At 39.3% G+C, this 22,394-nt stretch overlaps 1 long non-coding RNA gene and 1 other non-coding gene across 2 annotated transcripts; one reads left to right on the forward strand and one right to left on the reverse strand.

Annotated features, from left to right (window-relative positions):
• Window positions 1–3,532: 3,532 nt before the first annotated feature.
• Window positions 3,533–4,121, reverse strand: LOC112763635 (uncharacterized). The gene is made up of 3 exons (XR_003182961.2): window positions 4,060–4,121; window positions 3,939–3,973; window positions 3,533–3,623 (listed from the first exon to the last, which is right to left on the reverse strand). It is a non-coding gene; the product is annotated as an uncharacterized lncRNA (long non-coding RNA).
• Window positions 4,122–14,439: 10,318 nt separating this feature from the next.
• On the forward strand, window positions 14,440–14,545 carry LOC112713369 (small nucleolar RNA R71). The gene has a single exon (XR_003158347.1). It is a non-coding gene; the product is annotated as a small nucleolar RNA R71 (small nucleolar RNA).
• The last annotated feature ends 7,849 nt before the right edge of the window (window positions 14,546–22,394 follow it).

The following is a 22,394-nucleotide window of genomic DNA, read 5'->3' on the forward strand; positions in this document are numbered from 1 at the left end:
CATCATACATGTCTTTAATTGCCCGAATATATGCGATCCTTACTCTCCTCTTTTCTAAAACCTTCCATAAGACCTCCCTTGGTACCCTATCATACGCTTTTTCCAAATCAATAAACACCATGTGTAGATCCCTTTTATTACTACGATACCTCTCCATCATCCTTCTTAATAGGTATATCGCTTCAGTGGTAGATCTGCCTGGCATAAATCCAAATTGGTTCTCTGTTACTTGTGTCTCTTTTCTCAACCTCCGTTCTATCACCCTTTCCCATAACTTCATAGTATGACTCATAAGCTTAATCCCTCTATAATTTCCGCAACTTTGTATATCCCCCTTATTCTTGTAGATAGGTACCAAGGTGCTCTTTCTCCACTCATCAGGCATCTTCTTTGACCTTAAAATCTCATTAAAAAGCTTGGTTAACCAGTTGATGCCTTTTCCTTCAAGACCCTTCCAAACCTCAATCGGGATATTATCAGGTCCTACTGCCCTGCCATTTTTCATCTGCTTTAGAGCCTCTTTTACCTCGAAGTCTCGAATCCTTCGATAGTAGTCAAAGTTTTGATCTTCTTCGCTTGTGCATAATCGACCAAGGCTCAGAAGAGTCTTCTGTCCCTCATTAAATAACTCGTAGAAGTAGCTCTTCCACCTTTCATTAATCTTCTCCTCTTGAGCCAACACCTCTCCATCCTTATCCTTTATGCACTTAACCTGATCTAAATCTCTCGTTCTTCTTTCCCGGCTCTTTGCAATTCTATATATACCTTTTTCTCCTTCTTTCGTGCCTAAAGACTGGTAGAGACCCTCATATGCTCTTGTTCTTGCTTCACTTACAGCCACTTTTGTCTCTTTCTTAGCCGCCTTATATTTTTCCCAATTATCTGCATTGCGGCATAAAGACCACTCTTTAAAGCATTCTCTTTTTATCTTTATCTTTTCTTGTATACTCGCATTCCACCACCAGGACTCCTTGTCTCTTGGTCCTATTCCTTTAGATTCACCAAAACTTTCTTTTGCTGTTCTTCTAATAACTTCTGCCATCTCCCTCCACATTTCTTCCGCGCTTCCATTCCCATCCCATTTTGCCTCTTCTCCTACCCGTCTTAGGAAGCTTCTTTGTTCCTCACCTTTCATCCGCCACCACCTCGTCCTTGGGTTCTTCGTATGATGTCTTTTCCTCAACTTTTGCTCAACGCGAAAATCCATGACGAGCACCCTATGTTGTGTTGTCAAACTCTCTCCCGGGATAATTTTACAGTTAATGCAAAATTTCCGGTCGACTCTCCTCAACAAGAAGAAGTCGATTTGAGAGCTTGTCATGCCACTCTTATAGGTTATAAGATGTTCGTCTCTCTTTTTAAAACATGTATTTGCGATGAGAAGATCAAAAGTTGAGGAAAAGTCCAAAATAGTTTTACCCTCGGCATTGATCACCCCGAAACCATGGCCTCCGTGAATACTCCCATATCCAGTCACTTCTCTCCCAACATGGCCATTTAAATCTCCTCCTAAGAAAATCTTATCTCCCAAAGATATGCCTTGAACCAAACTCTCTAGATCCTCCCAAAACCTTATCTTGTGTTGTTCGTCCGAACCCACTTGCGGTGCATAGGCGCTAATCACATGGAAAGCACCTCCCTCCACCACAAGTTTGATAGAGATGATCCGATCTCCCACCCTCTTGACATCAACTACGTCCTTCTTCCACTGCTTATCCACAATTATTCCAACTCCATTCCTATTCTTCACCTTTCCTGTATACCAAAGTTTGAAACCAGAAGAATCCAACTCCCTAGCCTTTGCACCAACCTATTTCGTTTCTTGTAGGCACATAATGTTAATCTTCCTCCTTGTCATGGTGTCCACCACCTCCATGGACTTTCCTGTTAGAGTGCCTATGTTCCATGTCCCAAATCTCAACCTTTTGTCGCTTCGACCTTTACCTTTTCCTTTGTGAACTAGCTTATTTACCCTCGTCTGTTCACGAAAACGCGAGAACCCTTGCTCATTTAACACTACATCCGGGCACCGATGCAGCGGCTCTTGCTTTGACACCGTACTCGAGCCATACGGCGCGTTACTTCCGGGTAACGACCTAGCTTTAGCGCAATAATGTCTTTGATTCATGTCATGGGGGGTTCGGCTATATTTTTACGTTGGTTGCCGAAGACCTAACACAACCCTCCTCCTTTATCTGGGCTTGGGACCGGCTATGTACCGTCCATGATAAAAAAATTCAAATGTGAAAAAGATATAGATGCATAAAATCAAGATATAGATGCGTAGTTATTTTGGTTTGAATCCATTATTTTTCTTTTCTTTAAATGCTTGCTTGGTGTTGCAGGTCAGATGTGAACAATGGAATTTAAACTCATCAAGACCATACTATCTCACACATATAATGCAAATCCTTCAATACTACTAAAGCAATCCAAGTGACTTTGTAGTACAAATTGATCACATACGCACATTATTGTTTACTTTGATGAATCTTGAATCATGCATATCATCTATTTTAATTCTTCTAATAATCAAGATAGATGCATAAAATTCAGACATGTATGTGTTATTGATCTGAATTCTTCTAAAGTTATAGCTATATATATGTGATGTCTGTGTGTGCGTCTAAAGTTATATATTAATGAGAATTCATATCAAATTATTAGCTTCTTTGGATAGAAAACAATCTTCACCTGAGAAGGTGCACCGTGAAAGTGACCCCCAAGACTAAACTCTCTCGATTACACATAATTTGGTTAATTTTGTATTTTTCAAGTCCTATAATACAGAACAGTGGGGACAGATAAGGGAAATATACAGATCAATGAATATTACCTGTTGTTGCTTCTTAAGCGATTTTTGTTTGCTTTTTCAACAGCTCACCTTTAGCATTACAATCAGAGAGTGCTGAAGTAAGCTTATCATTTAATCTTTTCAAGTCTTTCTCCAATTCTTCTTTATCAGATAGAAGAGCCTGTACCTAAAACACATAACAATTATTTTTACTTGTAGTTTTCAGCTTCCTCCGATCCTATAAAAATGTCTAAACATGGACCAACAATGCAAATTGAAACTACCATCAGTGAGCTAGGAAAGTACCATATATAGTCTTAAACTCTTAATTGTGGAAACATGGTGAATAACTCAATTATCTAAAAGTGACTTCTTTTTAAATGGGTCCCTTTTAGTGAGGAGACAAGAGCACAAGGGGCAACACAAAAGAGAAGCATTTGTTTCTTTCCAATCCAATCCAGTAAACTGCACATGTGTAACAACATAAATTCGGCCTTATTACTAGCAACTTTATTCAGCTTTTCCTATTAACAGAAACTTAGATAAATTTGGTATTAGTTTACTTACTAAAATTATAGGATAAATTGTATCACAATAAATAAATATTTGCAAAATTATTTACAGATCGTCTATATACTAATAAAAAGAATCTCACAACAATAAATATCAAAAAAATTTAAACTAATTATTTCAAGGTTACAAGCACTATTTTAAGTTCAGCATGTTAATACTCACTAGATGAATGAAAAGATGATGTCTATCTTCAAGTGGTTCTTATTTAGGTAGCTTCCATCTTCTAAATAGTTCCAAATCAATTTATCTTCATCACCTGCACAGAAAACAACCTCATTGTTAACAACTTCATTGTTCTCTAAAGCAAATAACTTAACAAAGCACAAAACCAAGTGTCAAGCTAATAAAAGAATTTGTTGATATGTTTGCAAAAGAGATATGTCACATACAACAATGACTGAATAAATGTATAGACAAAAAAATAAGCATTCAAGCAATTCATCAAACACGTGCTATGCAAATCAGTAAAGCACGAACCGAAAGCATATTTACAAATCAAAACCGAGAAGAGAATGCAAATTTGTATATACGCATGTAAGAAAAAATCGAAGAAATTACATGAAGACCTTACCCCCAATTTCTGCTAACAAGGAAGAAAATCAAAACCTAAAATTATAGAAATAGAAGTAATAACAATTTGCAAAACAAAATATGAGTAATTAAAAAAAGAGAATGTGGATTTGTATATAAACCTAATTCAACGAAGATGGAGAAGGAGCAGCTTCATAGAGGATAACACAGTGGAGCAGAAAAATGACACAGCAGATCCATTAATTAAAGTGAAACGTTGATGGAGGAGATCGTAGCTGGAAGAAAAGCAGCTTACCGCCAGAGGAGAGCCTCGTGGATGAGATTGCAGATCTCATGTTGCGATAAAAAAACTTCTTGCTTTTTCACATTGGGATGGAGGCTCGATCAAATAAACAAATTAGATGAGTTTTTACTTTTTATATCAGTGAAGCAGGAGCAGGAGCAGGTAATGGCGTTTAAAACCGCCAAAAGCACCAAAAAACCGCTGCTTCGTACCGGCAAATTACGGCAGCCGCATAATGTAACATCCTGCCATACAGAGTCTTATGCTTAAGTCATAATTTAGAGATGACAAGATATTACGACCTCTAAAATAAAAATTTAGTACATATAGTAGTATGAATGATTGATTTTAACTAGGAGCCTTTGTAGAAAAAAAGGGGGTAAACAAAAATCGCAACTCAAAAGCGCAACACTCCGATCGATAACGTAACGAACAAGGATGAACCAGCGCGAGATTATATATATACAAAAGAGTGTCAAAAATGAGAATATCAAAACTCAAAATCCGATTGCGAAGATAACCGGTCTGAGCATAGCAATATATACATATAAATAGAATAAGATATCCCAAGGAAACCCAAAGGGACACAAATACGTAAAACCTATTCTCCAAAATCTCCTATAAGAGGAGTCATCACAGTTTGTATTATTTAACGGAAATAAAAGTATCTAAGCAAAACATATAAACTAAAACAGAGTCCCCAAGAACAAAAGATCTTCGCTAATCCAGAAGTCTCCAGCAGGCCTCAGTGAGAAACCTCATGTCCTGCGTCTGAAAACCACAAAATCCGCATGGGTGAGAACCAGAGGTCCCCAGCATGGTAACAGCTTCCACATATATAATACATAATAATAGAGGAAAGACGAAGGCAATCCTAGAACTTCCTCCAGATAATTCAAAGTTTATAAACAAGCTAAACCATAAAGGGCATCTAACTAAAGATTCTTCAGTCTAACTAATACTTCCCTTTCCAATTCCTTCAGACCTCCCAACCACCAGCAGAAGTATAATATAGCAAACACAGTTATTTCAAACAAGAAATATACAAATAGGAACAGATAAGGCATTTAGACAATTAGCAAGTAATATGCAGTCAAATAAGCAGTCTCAAACAATTCACATAGTATGTATATGATGAATGTCTGTCCCTAATGGCTGATGATATCATCTGTCGGTTATAGAGCCAACCCGACAAGTCCTGATAGCTAACCATTGGACAGTCCTTCTGTCGTGTCTCCCCAACTCGAGTTATACCCACTATAAATTTGATCATAATCATGATCCATATCCATTACCCTCACTAGTGAATATTTATGGAGGTGAGCTCATCCGGGCTTTCACAGTGCCCGGTCACCCTGACGACATAGGGTCAAAAGAGCTTTGAGTCTCAACCTGGAGCACGTGGTGGCTAGCCACTGCTTTCTCCCAAGGAAACTCTCATCTCCGATAGTGGAAGTGCCACATTCACAATTCATTCAACATCATATATGCATTTATTCTTAGCCCTAATCATGGCTCTGCCGTAACACGGCAATAATCCAACCATCCGGCTCACGGTTAAATCCATAACCAGCCATTTCATTAACAATTACGGCCTTTCGGCCCATGGCATAACAAGCACTTCCACCACCATCCTCCGCCTCTTGATGCACGGAAAATTCATCTCATAACAAATTTCCTTCGGCAAGTGTACCGAGTTGTCGTCAAGTAAAAACTCACTATAGAGTGAGGTCGAATCCCACAGAGATTGATTGATCAAGCAACTTTAATTAGAGGAATGTTCTAGTTGAGCGAATCAGAATTTGATTTGAGATTTGCAGAAAATTAAATAGCGGAAAAGTAAATAGCAGAAAAAGTAAATGCTAGAAATAAAGAGCTGAATATAAATGGCATAAAGTAAATTGCAGAATCTTAAATGGGAATGGGGGAAATGCTCATAAAAGTAAATGGCAGAAATTAAGGAGAATAGGTAAGATCAGAAATGGGGAGTTCATTGGGCTTAGGAGATGTTGTATTCTCCGGATCAAATTCATTTTCATCTCTTCCTCAATCAATGCATTCATTGATCTCCTTGGCAATCTTAAGTGATCGAATTCTAATTCCTTGGTAATCCAATCTCTCAAATCTTGATCAATAGCCAATTCCTTGGTAAATTGCTCATGAGAAGAGATGAAGTATGGTCACTGATTATACCACATGCATTCCCAAATCAAGTATTGGTAGGATTATAGTCACATATCCATCGAAACCCAATTTGGTCCAACATGAGAAAGCATTTCTAGCATGATCTCTTCATTCCTCTTCCAAGGTTCCGAAGAGATCCAAGTATGAATAGCTTCTTTTCCAGTATAACTACCCAATTGGATGAAGATTGAAAGCTTTCTAGTAAAATCAAGAGAAAAGATAGAAGAAGAAGAATGAAAACTAATATTGATCCATCAAATTGCAGCAGAGCTCCCTAACCCAATGAAAGGGGTTTAGTTGTTCATAGCTCTGGAAAATGAAAACAAAGATGGAGAATACATCCTGAAAGTAAAACTAGAAGTTGCAGAGAAAGTAAAATACAGAGAGTAGTTCTATGCCCAAGGCTCCCTAAAGTTTTCCAAAAAGCCCATATCTAATTCAAAGCTACTCCTATATATACTACTCTTCTGATCTTCTAATTGGCTCTTCAAATCTTGGGTGTGGGCCTTTGGATCTTGAGTTTGAAGCAGTTATCCTCTTTATTGGGCTTAGCTTTGCTTGCAGAGAGAAAATGTGAAGTAGGCAGGGACTTTGGCTTAGGACGTTAGTGGTGTCAACGTTAAGTGAAAGTGTGGGTTCGAGAACGTTAGTGACAATCACCTTTTTCACTAACGTTCCTAACCCAAATATGATCACATTGACTTCAACGTTAGTGGCACTAACGTGACCACTAACGTTGCCTCTTGGTCCTTCGCATACATTATTGGGACTTACCTTTCCAATAATGTGGTGAGTCACCCCTTCTCCTTATGTTAGAGTCCACGTTAACTAGGTTAACGTGGCTTCTAACGTAGTAATGCCAATCCTTCGAGAACGTTAGTGACACTTACCTTTGTCACTAACGTTCCAATGTGCCCCTACTTCCCACGTTAGAGTCCACGTTAACTAGGTTAACGTGGCTTCTAATGTAGTAATGCTAGCCATCTCCAACGTTAGTGACAAAGGTGAGTGTCACTAACGTTGGCTCATTATCTCTTTATCCACGTTAACTAAGTTAACGTGGGAGTTAACGTTGCTCATGGTGGCTCTTGGTGGTTCACCCCAAAGTTAGTGACAAAGGTAAATGTCACTAACGTTGGCGATCAATTGCCATCTCCACGTTAGCTTCCACGTTAACTAAGTTAACGTGGCTCATGGAGGCTCGGCCAACGTTAGTGACAAAGGTGAATGTCACTAACGTTGGCTTCTCTTTTGCTTTCCAACGTTAGAGTCCACGTTAACTAACTTAACGTGGCAACTAACGTGGCCACTCATTAACGTTGCAAGCTAGCTCCCATTCCATGTTAGAGGTCACGTTAGTTAGACTAACATGGCTGCTAACGTGGTTCTTCCTTGCTTCCTTTGTCCTGAAATCAAGTAACAAAGTGCATCAAAGTTCTAGTCTAAGTCATGAGTCATGCATCATCCAATTTGTCATATAATTCATGCAAAATTCTCATGAAATCATGTAAAGTGCACAATGTAAGCTTGAATCAAGATGTAAGTGAATATCCACCCAAAACTAGTTTATTTCTTAAGAAAATGCATGAAACTACCCTAAAAACAGTAAAGAAAGGTCAGTGAAATTGGCCAAAATGCCCTGGCATCACCTCTCACATAATCATCTTTGATCCTCATTGATCATTCATTTTTCCCTTGCTTCACTCGCAAGTTACCACATCCCCTAGCTCCTTTTCTCATTGCTAGGCATATCATAATGATTTAAGACACAAGTGGTGAGATTGAAGGCTTAGAAGTGTGAAATTTGGCTTTTAAAACTCAAAAATCAACTTTGGGATGAAAACAGGGCCACGCGTATGCGCACTCCACGCGCACGCGTGGATGTCCACAAAACTCATCGATGCGTATGCGTCATTGGTGGACGAAATTGTGATCATCAACAATGGCTCCAAAGACTTGGTAGCGCTCTCAAACGTGAATCACACTTAGTCACAACTCCGCACAACTAACCAGCAAGTGTACTGGGTCGTCCAAGTAATACCTTACGTGAGTAAGGGTCGATCCCACAGAGATTGTTAGTATGAAGCAAGCTATGGTCATCTTGTAAATCCCAGTCAGGCGGATTTAACTAATTCAAGAGATTATTGTTTTTTCAAATAATAATAATAAATTAAATAGAAAATAAAGATAAAGTTACTCATGTAATCCAATAGTGGGAATTTCAGATAGGTGTATGGAGGTGCTGTGTTCCTTCTGAATCTCTGTTTTCCTATTGCTTTTATCCAATCTTGGTCACTCCTTTCCATGGCAAGTTGTATGTAGGGCATCACCGTTGTCAATGGCTACATCCCATCCTCTTAGTGAAAATGGTCCAAATGCTTTGTCACCGCACGGCTAATTATCTGTCGGTTCTCGATCATGTTGGAATAGAATCCCTTGATTCTTTTGCGTTTGTCATCACGCCCAGCAATCGCAAGTTTGAAGCTCGTCACAGTCATTCAATCCCGGAATCCTACTCGGAATACCACAGACAAGGTTTAGACTTTCCGGATTCTCATGAATGCCGCCATCAATTCTAGCTTATACCATGAAGACTCTGATCTCACGGAATGGAAGGCTCGGTTGTCAGGCGAGGGGCAACCATGCGTCGTGCATCAGGAATCCAAGAGATACGCATTCTAGCTCTCGCTTGTAGAACGGAAGTGGTTGTCAGGCACGCGTTCATAAGTATGGATGATGATGAGTGTCACGGATCATCACATCCATCAGGTTGAAGTACGAATGGTATCTTAGAACAGGAATAAATTGAATTGAATAGAAAATAGTAGTAATTGCATTAAAACTTGAGGTACAGCAGAGCTCCACACCCTTAATCTATGGTGTGTAAAAACTCCACCATTGAAAATACATAAGTGATGAAGGTCCAGGCATGGCCGAATGGCCAGCCTCCAGTGTCTAAGATCGCATAAACCGATCAAAGATGTCTAATATAATAGTAAACTATCCTATTTATACTAGACTAGCTACTAGGGTTTACAGAAGTAAGTAATTGATGCATAAATCCACTTCCGGGGCCCACTTGGTGTGTGTTTGGGCTGAGCTTGATCTTTACACAAGCTGAGGCTTATCTTGGAGTTGAACGCCAAGTTGTAACGTGGTTTTGGTGTTCAACTTTGGTTCATGACGTGTTTCTGGCGTTTGACTCCAGAATGCAACATGGAACTGGCGTTGAGCGCCAGTTTACATCGTCAAATCTCGTATAAAGTATAGACTATTATATATTTCTGGAAAGCTCTGGATGTCTACTTTCCAACGTCGTTGAGAACGTGACATTTGGAGTTCTATAGCTCTAGAAAATTTTTTTCGAGTGCAGGGAGGTCAGATTCCAACAGCATCAGTAGTCCTTTGTCAGCCTTTTATCAAAGTTTTGCTCAGGTCCCTCAATTTCAGCCAGAAAATACCTTAAATTATAGAAAAACACACAAACTCATAGTAAAGTCCAGAAATGTGAATTTAGCATAAAAACTAATGAAAACATCCCTAAAAGTAACTAGATCATACTAAAAACTACCTAAAAACAATGCCAAAAAGCGTATAAATTATCCGCTCATCACAACACCAAACTTAAATTGTTGCTTGTCCCCAAGAAACTGAAAATCAATTAGGATAAAAAGAAGAGAATATACTATAAATCCCAAAATATCAATGAATATTAGTTCTAATTAGATGAGCGGGACTTGTAGCTTTTTGCTTCTGAACAGTTTTGGCATCTCACTTTTTCCTTTGAAGTTTAAAATGATTGGCATCTCTAGGAACTCAGAGTTCAGATAGTGTTAATTGATTCTCTTAGTTAAGTATGTTGATTCTTGAACACAGCTACTTTTATGAGTCTTGGCCGTGGCCCTAAGCACTTTGTTTTCCAGTATTACCACCGGATACATAAATGCCACAGACACATGACTGGGTGAACCTTTTCAGATTGTGACTCAGCTTTGCTAGGGTCTCTAGTTAGAGGTGTCCAGAGCTCTTAAGCACACTCTTAACCTCTTATCCATTGATGCTCAAAGCCTTGGATCCCTTTTACACTTGCCTTTTGGTTTTAAGTGCTATTGGCTTTTTCTGCTTGCTTTTTATTTTTCTTTCTATTTTTTTTTGCAAAATTTTTTTTCACAAGCCTATGTTCTTCACTACTTTTTCTTGCTTCAAGAATCAATTTTATGATTTTTCAGATCATCAATAACATTTCTCTTTTTCATCATTATTTCAAGAGCCAACAAATTTAACATTCATAAACAACAAGATCAAAAATATGCACTGTTCAAGCATTCATTCAGAGAACAAAAAGTATTGTCACCACATCAATATAATTAAACTAAATTCAAGGATGAATTCGAAACTCATGTACTTCTTGTTCTTTTGAATTAAAAACATTTTTCATTTAAGAAAGGTGAAGGATTCATGGAATTATTCATAGCCTTAAGACATAGTTACTAAATACTAATGATCATGTAATAAAGACACAAACATAGAAAAACATGAAGCTTAAAAATCGAAAAATAGAGAAATAAGAGCAAGGAAGTTAAGAAATGAGTCCACTTTAGTGAGGGTGGCGTCCTTCTCTTGAAGAACCAATGGTGCTCTTTTCCTTAGTTGCTCCCAATAGTTGTGTGGAGAAAAATTTATCCCTTGAGGCATCTCAGGGATTTGTTGATGAGGTCCATGAGTGGGCTCTCTTAATGTGCAGTCAAATGCTCTATTACCGAGCTAGGGACCCTTGAGATGAATCTCTCCATTTCCCATGGAAGCTTTTATCTTCCCTTTTCTCTTTTTTTGAGGTTTCTCTGTCCTTAGGTGCCATCCATGGTTATGGAAAAACAAAAAAGCTATGTTTTTACCACACCAAACATAGAATGTTGCTCGCCCTCGAGCAAAGAAGAAAGAATGGAAGAAGAAGAAGAAGATATGGAGGAGATGGAGGGATGTGTGTATTCGGCTATATGGGTGGGATTGGGTGGGAAAGAGATTTTGAATTTTGAAAGTAGGTGGGGTGTATGGGGAAGAGTGGATGGATGTGAGTGGTGAATGAAAAACAGAAGGGATGACTGTGAATGGAGAGAGAGAGGGTGAGGTAGGTGGGGATCCTGTGAGGTCCACAGATCCTGAGATGTCAAGGATTTATATTCTTGCACCAATGAGGCGTGTAAAATGCCCTCTGCATGCAATCCTGGCATTTAACTCCAGATTGATGCTTGTTTCTGGCGTTAAACGCCAGCTCTAAGCTTATTCTGGGCGTTCAACACCCATCTGCAGCATGTTTCTGACGTTGAACGCCAATTTTCCTCAGTGTGCAATCCTGGCGTTTAAATGCCAAATTGCTGCATGTTTCTGGCGTTCAACGCCAGATCCATGCTCTGTTCTGGCGTTGAACGCCAGCCAGATGCTCCTTACTGGCATTTAAATGCCAGTAAGCCCTTCCTCCAGGGTGTGTTGTTTCTTCTGCTATTTTTGATTCTGTTTTTAATTTTTGTATTTATTTTATGACTCCACATGATCATGAACCTAATAAAACATAAAAGAACAAAAAAAAAGTAAAATTAGATAAATAAAAATTGGGTTGCCTCCCAATAAGCGCTTCTTTAATGTCAATAGCTTGACAGTGGGCTCTCATGGAGCCTCACAGGTGATCAGGTCAATGTTGTATAGTCCCAACACCAAACTTAAAGTTTTGGTTGTGGGGATTCAACACCAAACTTAGAGTTTGGTTGTGGCCTCCCAACACCAAACTTAAAGTTTGATTGTGGGGGCTCTGTTTGACTCTGTACTGAGAGAAACTCTGCATGCTTACTCTCCCTTGTTACAGAAGGATAGCCGTGTGCCTTAAACACAAGGTAGTCCCCATTCAATTGAAGGACTAATTCTCCTCTGTTAACATCTATCACAGCTTCTGCTGTGGCTAGGAAAGGTCTTCCAAGGATGATGCATTCATCCTCCTCCTTCTTAGTGTCTAAGATTATGAAATCAGCAAGAATGTAAAGGCCTTTAACCTTTACCAACACGTCCTCTACTAATCCATAAGCTTGTCTTACTGACTTGTCTGCCAGTTGTAATGGGAATAAGGCAGGCTGTACCTCAATGATCCCCAGCTTCTCCATTACAGAGAGTGGCATAAGATTTATGCCTGACCCTAGGTCACACAGAGCTTTTTCAAAGGTCATGGTGCCTATGGTACAGGTAGGGGTGGCAAACGGGCCTCAACCCGTCGGGCCAGCCCGCGTAACCCACCAAAAAAGGTGGGCTGGGCTGGAAAATTAGGACCGCCAAATAGCAAAAACCCGCTTAACCCGCACCGCTTAAACCGCGGGTTTTGGCGGGCTTTGGCGGGGCGGGGCGGGCTTCCCCGCCGGGCTTAGTGTTTTTTTAGTGAGGGGGTATTTTTACAATTTTTTGGCCAAAACCTAACTTCCTCCAACCTAACATACAAGAGTATGAAGATAAAAATTGAGTGGTTTGGATTATGTTTATGTTACTTTGAAGAGAATATTTATAATTATGATTTAAATTATTTTTATTTTGTTTTGGAGAGAATATTTATACTTATGTTTTGAATGAAAACTTAGTTTATAATTATGTTTATTAGATATTTATAATTACAAAGATTTTAATGTTTATGAATATAAAAAATATAATTTTTTATGCTTTTAGAAATTATAAATTTATTAATATGGTTCTGAAATTATATATATTGTTTAGTAGTTAATAGTAAAAAAAAAAGGAGCTTAGGCGGGCTTAGCCCGCCAACCCGCCAGCCCCCTGTTAGGCGGGGAGGGGTGGGATTCTAGGACCGCCTCACTAGGCGGGGCGGGGCGGGCCAGCCCGCCAAAAGGCGGGCTTCTGGCGGGGCGGGGCGGGCTTCCCCACTTGCCACCCCTAGGTACAGGGTATTAAGAATTTTCCAGGATCATGTTTCTGTTGAGGTAAAGTTTGTTGAACCCATGTATCAAGTTCACTAATGAGCAAGGGAGGTTCACCTTCCCAAGTCTCATTACCAAATAACTTGGCATTCAGCTTCATGATGGCTGCTAGATATTGAGCAACTTACTCTCCAGTTTCATCTTCATCCTCTTCAGAGGAAGAATAGTCTTCAGAGCTCATGAATGGCAGAAGGAGGTTTAATGGGATCTCTATGGTCTCTATATGAGCCTCAGATTCCTTTAGGTCCTCAATAGGGAACTCCTTCTTGATTGAGAGACGTCCCATGAGGTCTTCCTCGTTGGGATTCACGTCCTCTCCTTCCTCTCTAGGTTCGGCCATATTGATTATATCAATGGCCTTGCACTCTCTTTTTTGATTTTCTTCAGTATTGCTTGGAAGAGTACTAGGAGAAGTTTCAGTGATTTTCTTACTCAGCTGGCCCACTTGTGCCTCCAGATTTCTGATGGAGGACCTTGTTTCACTCATGAAACTTAAAGTGGCCTTAGACAGATCAGAGACTAAATTTGCTAAGTTAGAGGTACTCTGTTCATAATTCTCTGTCTGTTGCTGAGAAGATGATGGATAAGGCTTGATATTGCTGAGCCTATTTCTTCCACCATTATTAAAGCCTTGTTGAGGCTTTTGTTGATCCTTCCATGAGAAATTTGGATGATTTCTCCATGATGAATTATAGGTGTTTCCATAAGGTTCACCCATATAATTTACTTCTGCTATTGCAGGGTTCTCAGGATCATAAGCTTCTTCTTCAGAAGATGCCTCTTTAGTACTATTGGATGCATTTTGCCATCCATTCAGACTTTGAGAAATCATGTTGACTTGCTGAGTCAACATTTTGTTCTGAGCCAAAATGGCATTCAGAGCATCAATTTCAAGAACTCCCTTCCTTTGAGGCGTCCCATTATTCACATAATTCCTCTCAGAAGTGTACATAAACTGGTTATTTGCAACCATGTCAATAAGTTCTTGAGCTTCTGCAGGCGTTTTCTTTAGGTGAATGGATCCACCTGCAAAATGGTCCAATGACATCTTAGAGAACTCAGATAGACCATAATAGAATATATCTATCATGGTCCATTCTGAAAACATGTCAGAAGGACATCTTTTGGTCATCTGTTTGTATCTTTCCCAAGCTTCATAGAGGGATTCACCATCTTTTTGTTTGAAGGTCTGAACATCCACTCTATGCTTGCTCAGCTTTTGAGGAGGAAAGAACTTAGCCAAGAAGGCCGTGACCAGCTTATACAGGAGTCCAGGCTATCTTTAGGTTGAGAGTCCAACCATGCTCTAGCTCTGTCTCTTACAGTAAAAGGGAAAAGCATGAGCCTGTAGACTTCAGGATCTACTCCATTAGTCTTAACAGTCTCACAGATCTGCAAGAACTCAGTTAAAAACTGGTAGGGATCTTCTGATGGAAGTCCATGAAACTTGCAGTTCTGTTGCATTAGAGCAACTAGTTGAGGTTTCAGCTCAAAATTGTTTGCTCCAATGGCAGGAATTGAGATGCTTCTTCCATCAAACTTAGAAGTAGGTGTAGTATAATCACCAAGCATCCTCCTTGCATTATTGTTGTTGGGTTCGGCTGCCATCTCCTTCTCTTGTTCGAAAATTTCAGAAAGATTGCCTCTGGATTGTTGTAATTTAGCTTCTCTTAGTTTCCTCTTCAGAGTCCTTTCAGGTTCAGGATCAGCTTCAACAAGAGTGTTTTTTTCCTTGTTCCTGCTCATATGAAAGAGAAGAGAAAAAGAAAAGAAGAGGAATCCTCTATGTCACAGTAAAGAGGATCCTTATTATTAGTAGAAGAAGAAAAGAATAAAGAAAGGAGAACCCAAACACAAGGGTAAGGATAGAGGCAGTGATTGGAGATGAAGAGAGGTGAAGAGGAGTGTTAGTAAATGAATAAATAAATAGAAGAAGATGAGAGAGAGAATTCGAAAATTAATTTTGAAAAGGAGTTAATGATTTTCGAAAATTCAAGATGAGATAGAATTAAAATTAAAATTTAAAACAATTAGTTAATTAAAAAGAATTTTTTTTTAAAAAAGAGGGAGCTATTTTTGAAAATTAGAGAGAGAGAAGTTGTTATGTGGTTTTGAAAAAGAAAAGAAACAAACAAAAAGTCAAATAGTTAGTTGAAAAAGGTTTGAAAATCAAATTTGAAAAGATAAGAAGATAAGAAGTTAGAAAAGATATTTTAAAATCAAATTTTTGAAAAAGATAAAATTTTGAAAAAGATATGATATAAAAGATAAGATAAGATAGATTTAATTTTTAAAATTAAAATTAATTACTTGACTAACAAGAAACTAAAAGATATGATTCTAGAATTTAAAGATTGAACCTTTCTTAACAAGAAAGTAACAAACTTCAAATTTTTGAACCAATCACATTAATTGTTAGCATATTTTTCGAAAAGAAAGATAAAATTAAGAAAAAGATTTTTGAAAAAATTATTTTAAAGAATTTTCAAAAAATAGTAAAAAAAATGAAAAAGATATGATTTTTGAAAAATATTTTTAAAATATAAGATTTTTAAAATTGAAAATTTGACTTGACTTGTAAGAAACAACTAATTTTAAAAATTTTTGACTAAGTCAACTCAAATTTTTGAAAATTATGAGAAAATTAAGGAAAAGATATTTTTTATTTTTGAATTTTTTTATGAGAGAGAAAAACACAAAAATGACCCAAAACATGAAAATTTTGGATCAAAACACATGATGCATGCAAGAACACTATGAATGTCAAGATGAACACCAAGAACACTTTGAAGATCATGATGAACATCAAGAACATATTTTTGAAAAATTTTTTATGCAAAGAAAACATGCAAGACACCAAACTTAGAATTCTTTAATGCATGGACACTATGAATGCAAAAATGCACATGAAAAATAACAAAAAACACAAAACAAGAAAATATCAAGATCAAACAAGAAGATTTACCAAGAACAACTTGAAGATCATGAAGAACACCATGAATGCATGAATTTTCGAAAAATGCAAGAAAAATTTTAAAGCATGCAATTGACACCAAACTTAAAAATTGACACTAGACTCAAACAAGAATCACAAAATATTTTTTATTTTTATGATTTTATTATTTTTTTGTATTTTTATTATTTTTTTCGAAAATATTCTTTAGAAAAACGAAAATAAAGACAATTTTTTGAAAGATTTTTGAAAACTTTTTTGAAAAGAAAATAAAAAGAAAATTACCTAATCTGAGCAACAAAATAAACCGTTAGTTGTCCAAACTCGAACAATCCCCGGCAACGGCGCCAAAAACTTGGTGGACGAAATTGTGATCATCAACAATGGCTCCAAAGACTTGGTAGCGCTCTCAAACGTGAATCACACTTAATCACAACTCCGCACAACTAACCAGCAAGTGTACTGGGTCGTCCAAGTAATACCTTACGTGAGTAAAGGTTGATCCCACAGAGATTGTTGGTATGAAGCAAGCTATGGTCATCTTGTAAATCCCAGTCAGGCGGATTTAACTAATTTAAGAGATTATTGGTTTTTCGAATAATAATAATAAATTAAATAGAAAATAAAGATAAAGTTACTCATGTAATCCAATGGTGGGAATTTCAGATAGGTGTATGGAGGTACTGTGTTCCTTCCGAATCTCTGTTTTCCTACTCTTTTATCCAATCTTTGTCACTCCTTTCCATGGCAAGCTGTATGTAGGGCATCACCGTTGTCAATGGCTACATCCCATCCTCTCAGTGAAAATGGTCCAAATGCATTGTCACAGCATGGCTAATCATCTGTCGGTTCTCGATCATGTTGGAATAGAATCCCTTGATTCTTTTGCGTTTGTCATCACGCCCAGTGATCGCGAGTTTGAAGCTCGCCACAGCCATGATCCATATCCATCACCCTCACTGCTGAATATCTATGGGGGTGAGCTCATCTGGGGCTTTCACAGTGCCCGCCACCCTGACGACATAGGATCAAAAGAGCTTCGAGTCTCAACTTGGAGCACATGGTGGCTAGCCACTGCTTTCTCCCAGGGAAACTCTCATCTCCGATAGTGGAAGTGCCACATTCACAATTCATTCAATAGCATATATGCATTTATTCTTAGCCATAATCATGGCTCCGCCATAACACGGCAATAATCCAGCCATCCAGCTCACGGTTAAATCCATAACCAGCCATCCGGCTCACGGTTAAATCCATAACCAGCCATTTCATTAACATTTACGGCCTTTCGGCCCATGGCATAACAAGCACTTCCACCACCATCCTCCACCTCTCACATAATCATCTTTGATCCTCATTGATCATTCATTTTTCCCTTGCTTCACTCGCAAGTTACCACATCCCCTAGCTCCTTTTCTCATTGCTAGGCATATCATAATGATTTAAGACACAAGTGGTGAGATTGGAGGCTTAGAAGTGTGAAATTTGGCTTTTAAAACTCAAAAATCAACTTTGGGATGAAAACAGGGCCACGCGTACGCGCACTCCACGCGCACGTGTGGGTGGCCACAAAACTCATCGACGCGTATGCGTCATGCACGCTAACACGTGGATTGAAAAATAGCCAAGAGATGCGCACGCGTCAGCCATGCGTACGCGTGGTTGTTCTCGTGCCCCAGGCACAAACCTGGCACAGTTTTGGCACAACTCTCTGGAAAATGGCTGCGCATTGGGTGCAGCACTTCGGCGCGCCCGCGCACACCACGCGCACGCGTGGATGGTGCTTTCTAGAAGAACGGCGCGTACGCGCCAAGTGCGCCTACGCACGGGGGGGTCATTCTGCTAAAAATTTTCTAAGTTCAAAGCTGCAGAATTCACAGATTCAACCCCCAATCTTCCAAAGGACATAACTTTCTCATTTTAAATTGTTATTCACCCGTTATTTGAATGGCATGGGCATCCCGGATCCAATTCAATTCTAAACAGATTTGGCACAAAACGGAGATCCGTAGTCCAAGTTATGTCCCACCAAAGTATGCCTAAAACCATGTTTTTCATACAAAACCACAAAGTGCCATTTTCAAAACAAGCCATTTTCAACTCATTCCAAAATCAATATAAACATGCCAATTTCATCCCTTTTCTTTGAAATCAATCAAAATATATCAAATTCAACATCAAGCCTCCTCAGCTAACACATTGACATATTATCTCAATTCACAAAGCATCACCCCACTAATTTAACACTTCTCAATCAAATGGCTAAGAGACAACACATAAACATGCCATACATACTTTCTTATCCCAATTTCCAATAATACCATTTCCAATTAACCATCATTACACATACTCAATATCATACTCACCATCAACATGGTGTCACCCACAATTCAACCTCAATTACTCATCAAGTATATATCACAACATGCAAAATTCTCATACATCATACCATCAAGGCATCAATAATCATCATCACATATATGACCACATCATATATCTCAACCATTCAACAACATCAACAATTCAATGCCTATCTTAGGGCTTCTAGCCTAAGTATTTCCTACCACATTACATATTAGATACGGGAAACCGAGACCATACCTTAGCCGATTTCCCAAGCTCAATCGGAGCACTTCCAAACCACTTTTCCTCAAGCTCTTAAGGCCTCAACACTTTTAAGAACAGATTTTTCACCACCAAATCCCTTTTCAAGCTTTTCAAAGTCACCAATGAAGCTCCAATATTCACATACACACAACCTAAGCCACAATCATCATACCCATACACAACATCTCAATACCCAAACATCATAGAACAACAAATTACACTAGGGTTGAGAATCTTACCACACTCAAGGTCCAAAGAGGCAATATTAATCTTCTCCTTCAAGAGAGTTGGGTCATATAACATCAAAGAGCCCAAAATCTCAACATTTTTGCTCATGAAACTCGAAAACAAGATTGGAAATTGGAAGAGAAAAACGTGGCTTACCTCAAGATTGATTAGAGCTCTCCACGGTGAACGTGTGGCCACAAACGGTGCGGCAATCGGAGCTCTAGATCAAAAGTTATGGTGGTTTGAAGATTAACCAAGGGAGAGAACTTGAGAGTGTGTTCTTCCCTCCATGGCCTCCATTTCAGCGTGTGTGTGTATCAAATGAGGAGAGAGTGTGCTGAAAACTATGGTTTTGGTTTAGTTATGTTGGGCCAAGGGCCTACTTTGGGTCCGGTTGGCCCAGTTTGGACCGTTCGGTCCAATCTTGGTCCGAATTCTATAAAATTGGTACCGAAATTCTCATCTCAATCTCCTCTATCACATTTAGCCATAAAAATCACATTTTGGGCATTCTAGAATAAATTCTCATTTATGGGTTAATAGCCGTTAATTAACTGGGTTTTACACATAAACTGCCTCAATTTACGAATATATCGGCAATTTTGTAGAACCTCCATTATGTTGCTACCATTTCATGGCTCTTTTTTGTAGTGTATAAAGAGATTCCAACAAAAAATATTTACTCATGAAAATGCAAAATGTGATAAACTAAAATGAAAATATGCAACAGCTAAGATAAAAGTATCCATAATACTAATATATACAATAATCCTAAAAAGAAGAATGCAAAATAACAGAAACTAGGAGATAAGTGTCTGAAAGATGTTTACCACACAATTGATATCCACTGACGGTAACAACGGTGACTTCGCCACACTTAAGATGAAGCATCGTCCTCGATGCTACTGCTCGAGCTCATAATGGGGGTCAACAGTCGTGTCTGGCTGCTGGGACTCAGGCTGTGACTATGCCTCCTCAGGAGGCTGCTGAACCTCTGGGATGGCCTGTGTCTCTGGTGGTGCCTCTGACTGAGCTGGTTCCTCCTCATGCTACTCCTTCTCAGATGCGGGAGAGTCGGAGAGAGGGGGCAACTCAATGCCCTGTGCTATGAATTCCTGATCCACTCTATCAAGGCGTCGCATGATGCGACGCTTTGTGCGCTCTATGAATTGAAACAGACGTTGAACCAGAAGGTAGGTCGGCTCGGGTGCTGGTGGTGGTGGTGTAAGAGATGTTGGGGCAGATGGTGCTGATGGACCTACTGTAGCTATGGAAGAAGAGGGTCTAGCTCCCTCTATGGCTGCTCTAGCTCGGGATCTGCGCCGGGATGGGGCTTCTCGTGCACCCACGTACCCCACGGAATAATATTCTCCTTGTCGTCGTCGTCTGGGGGTGGTGGTAACACGTCATCGTCCCTCCACGGGGCACCGGCTAACTCAACCATCCTAGTGACCCATGTGGGAAATGGTAGTAAGCCACGGATATGTGCTCGCCACATGTACCTCCTGATCAACCGGGAAAAATATACCTCCTTCCCCTCCATGACACAGCCGATCAAGACGAGCATGTCCACCGGAATCTCAGAAAAGTGGGTAGTAGGCATGACATAGTGGGCGAATATCTGTTGCCAAGTCCTAGCCTCTCTAGATAAATGAGCAAATAGCATCCCCTTGGGCTTCTTGTTGCCCGAATACATCACCCAAGGGGCTTCCGCTGTGGCAATTACTTCCCTCAAGGCATCATAGTCAAAGGTCATACACTGCATTGCCACCTCTGCCTGCTCATACGCATCTGTGGCACCAGTCTTAGGTAGGCAATGCAATGCATCTTCAATAGTAGCCTCACTAACCAGAATCTGACCGCCTCGTAGATAAACTGAATCAAGAGTCGCTCTGAAGAAGTTACAGTAGAATTCCTTGACCCATGAAGTGTTTATCCTTCCCACTTCTCTATGAACAAAGCCCAGGCCTTGTCTCTCAATGAGAGCCATCATGGAGTGCCTCAGATCATCGTGAAGGGCCAATTTCTTCTCAATATTCAGATTTTTCGTCCGATAGGCTGGGAAGCGTAGCTCACAGTACAAGTTAGGAAACTTGGCCGTGTCGGTGGGCTGAAGCTGTTGGTTCGCCTTATCCACTTCATTGAGTGGGTTTCTGGCATAGTAGGCATAAGGAGAAAGAGTAGGCTCTTGAGGTGTCTTCCTTTTCCTAGAGGTAACATTGGCTTTCCCTTTATCAGCTGATGAGTGGATAATTTATACGCTTTTTTGCATTATTTTTACATAGTTTTTAGTATAATTTAGTTAGTTTTTTGTATATTTCTATTAGTTTTTAAGCAAAATTCACATTTTTGGACTTCACTATGAGTTTGTGTGTTTTTCTGTGATTTCAGGTATTTTCTGGCTGAAATTGAGGGACCTGAGCAAAAATCTGATTCAGAGGCTAACAAAGGACTGCAGATGCTGTTGGATTCTGACCTCCCTGCACTCGAAATGGAATTTTTGGAGCTACAGAACTCTAAATGGCACGCACTCGATTGCGTTGGAAAGTAGACATCTAGGGCTTTCCAGAAATATATAATAGTCCATACTTTGCTCGAGTTTAGACAATGCAAACTGGCATTTAACGCCAACTTTATGCCCTATTCTGGCGTTAAACGCCAGAAACAAGTTGCAAAGCAGAGTCAAACGCCAGAAACAAATTACAAACTGGCGTTCAAATCCAAGGAAGACCTCTACACGTGAAAGCTTCAATGCTCAGCCCAAGCACACACCAAGTGGGCCCGAAAGTGGATTTCTGCATCATTTACTTAATTTTGTAACCCTAGTAACTAGTCTAGTATAAATAGGACTTTTTACTATTGTATCTGGGATCTTGGTATCTATCTTTGATCAGTTTATGCGATCTTAGACATTGGGGGCTGGCCTCACGGCGATGTCTGGACCTCTATCACTTATGTATTTTCAACGGTGGAGTTTCTACACACCATAGATTAAGGGTGTGGAGCTCTACTGTTCCTCGAGTATTAATGCAATTACTACTGTTTTCTATTCAATTCATGCCTATTCTTATTCTAAGATATTCATTCGCACTTCAACATGATGAATGTGATGATCCGTAACACTGATCACCATTCTTACTTATGAACGTGTGCCTGACAAACACTTCCGTTCTACCTGCAAAAGCTAAAGTGTGTATCTCTTGGATTCCTGGTCCATGACGCATGGTTGCCTCTCCTAACAACAGAGCCTTCCATTCCGTGAGATTAGAG

Source organism: Arachis hypogaea, chromosome 1 (assembly GCF_003086295.3).
Source record: "Arachis hypogaea cultivar Tifrunner chromosome 1, arahy.Tifrunner.gnm2.J5K5, whole genome shotgun sequence".
Classification (NCBI taxonomy): Eukaryota; Viridiplantae; Streptophyta; class Magnoliopsida; order Fabales; family Fabaceae; genus Arachis; species Arachis hypogaea.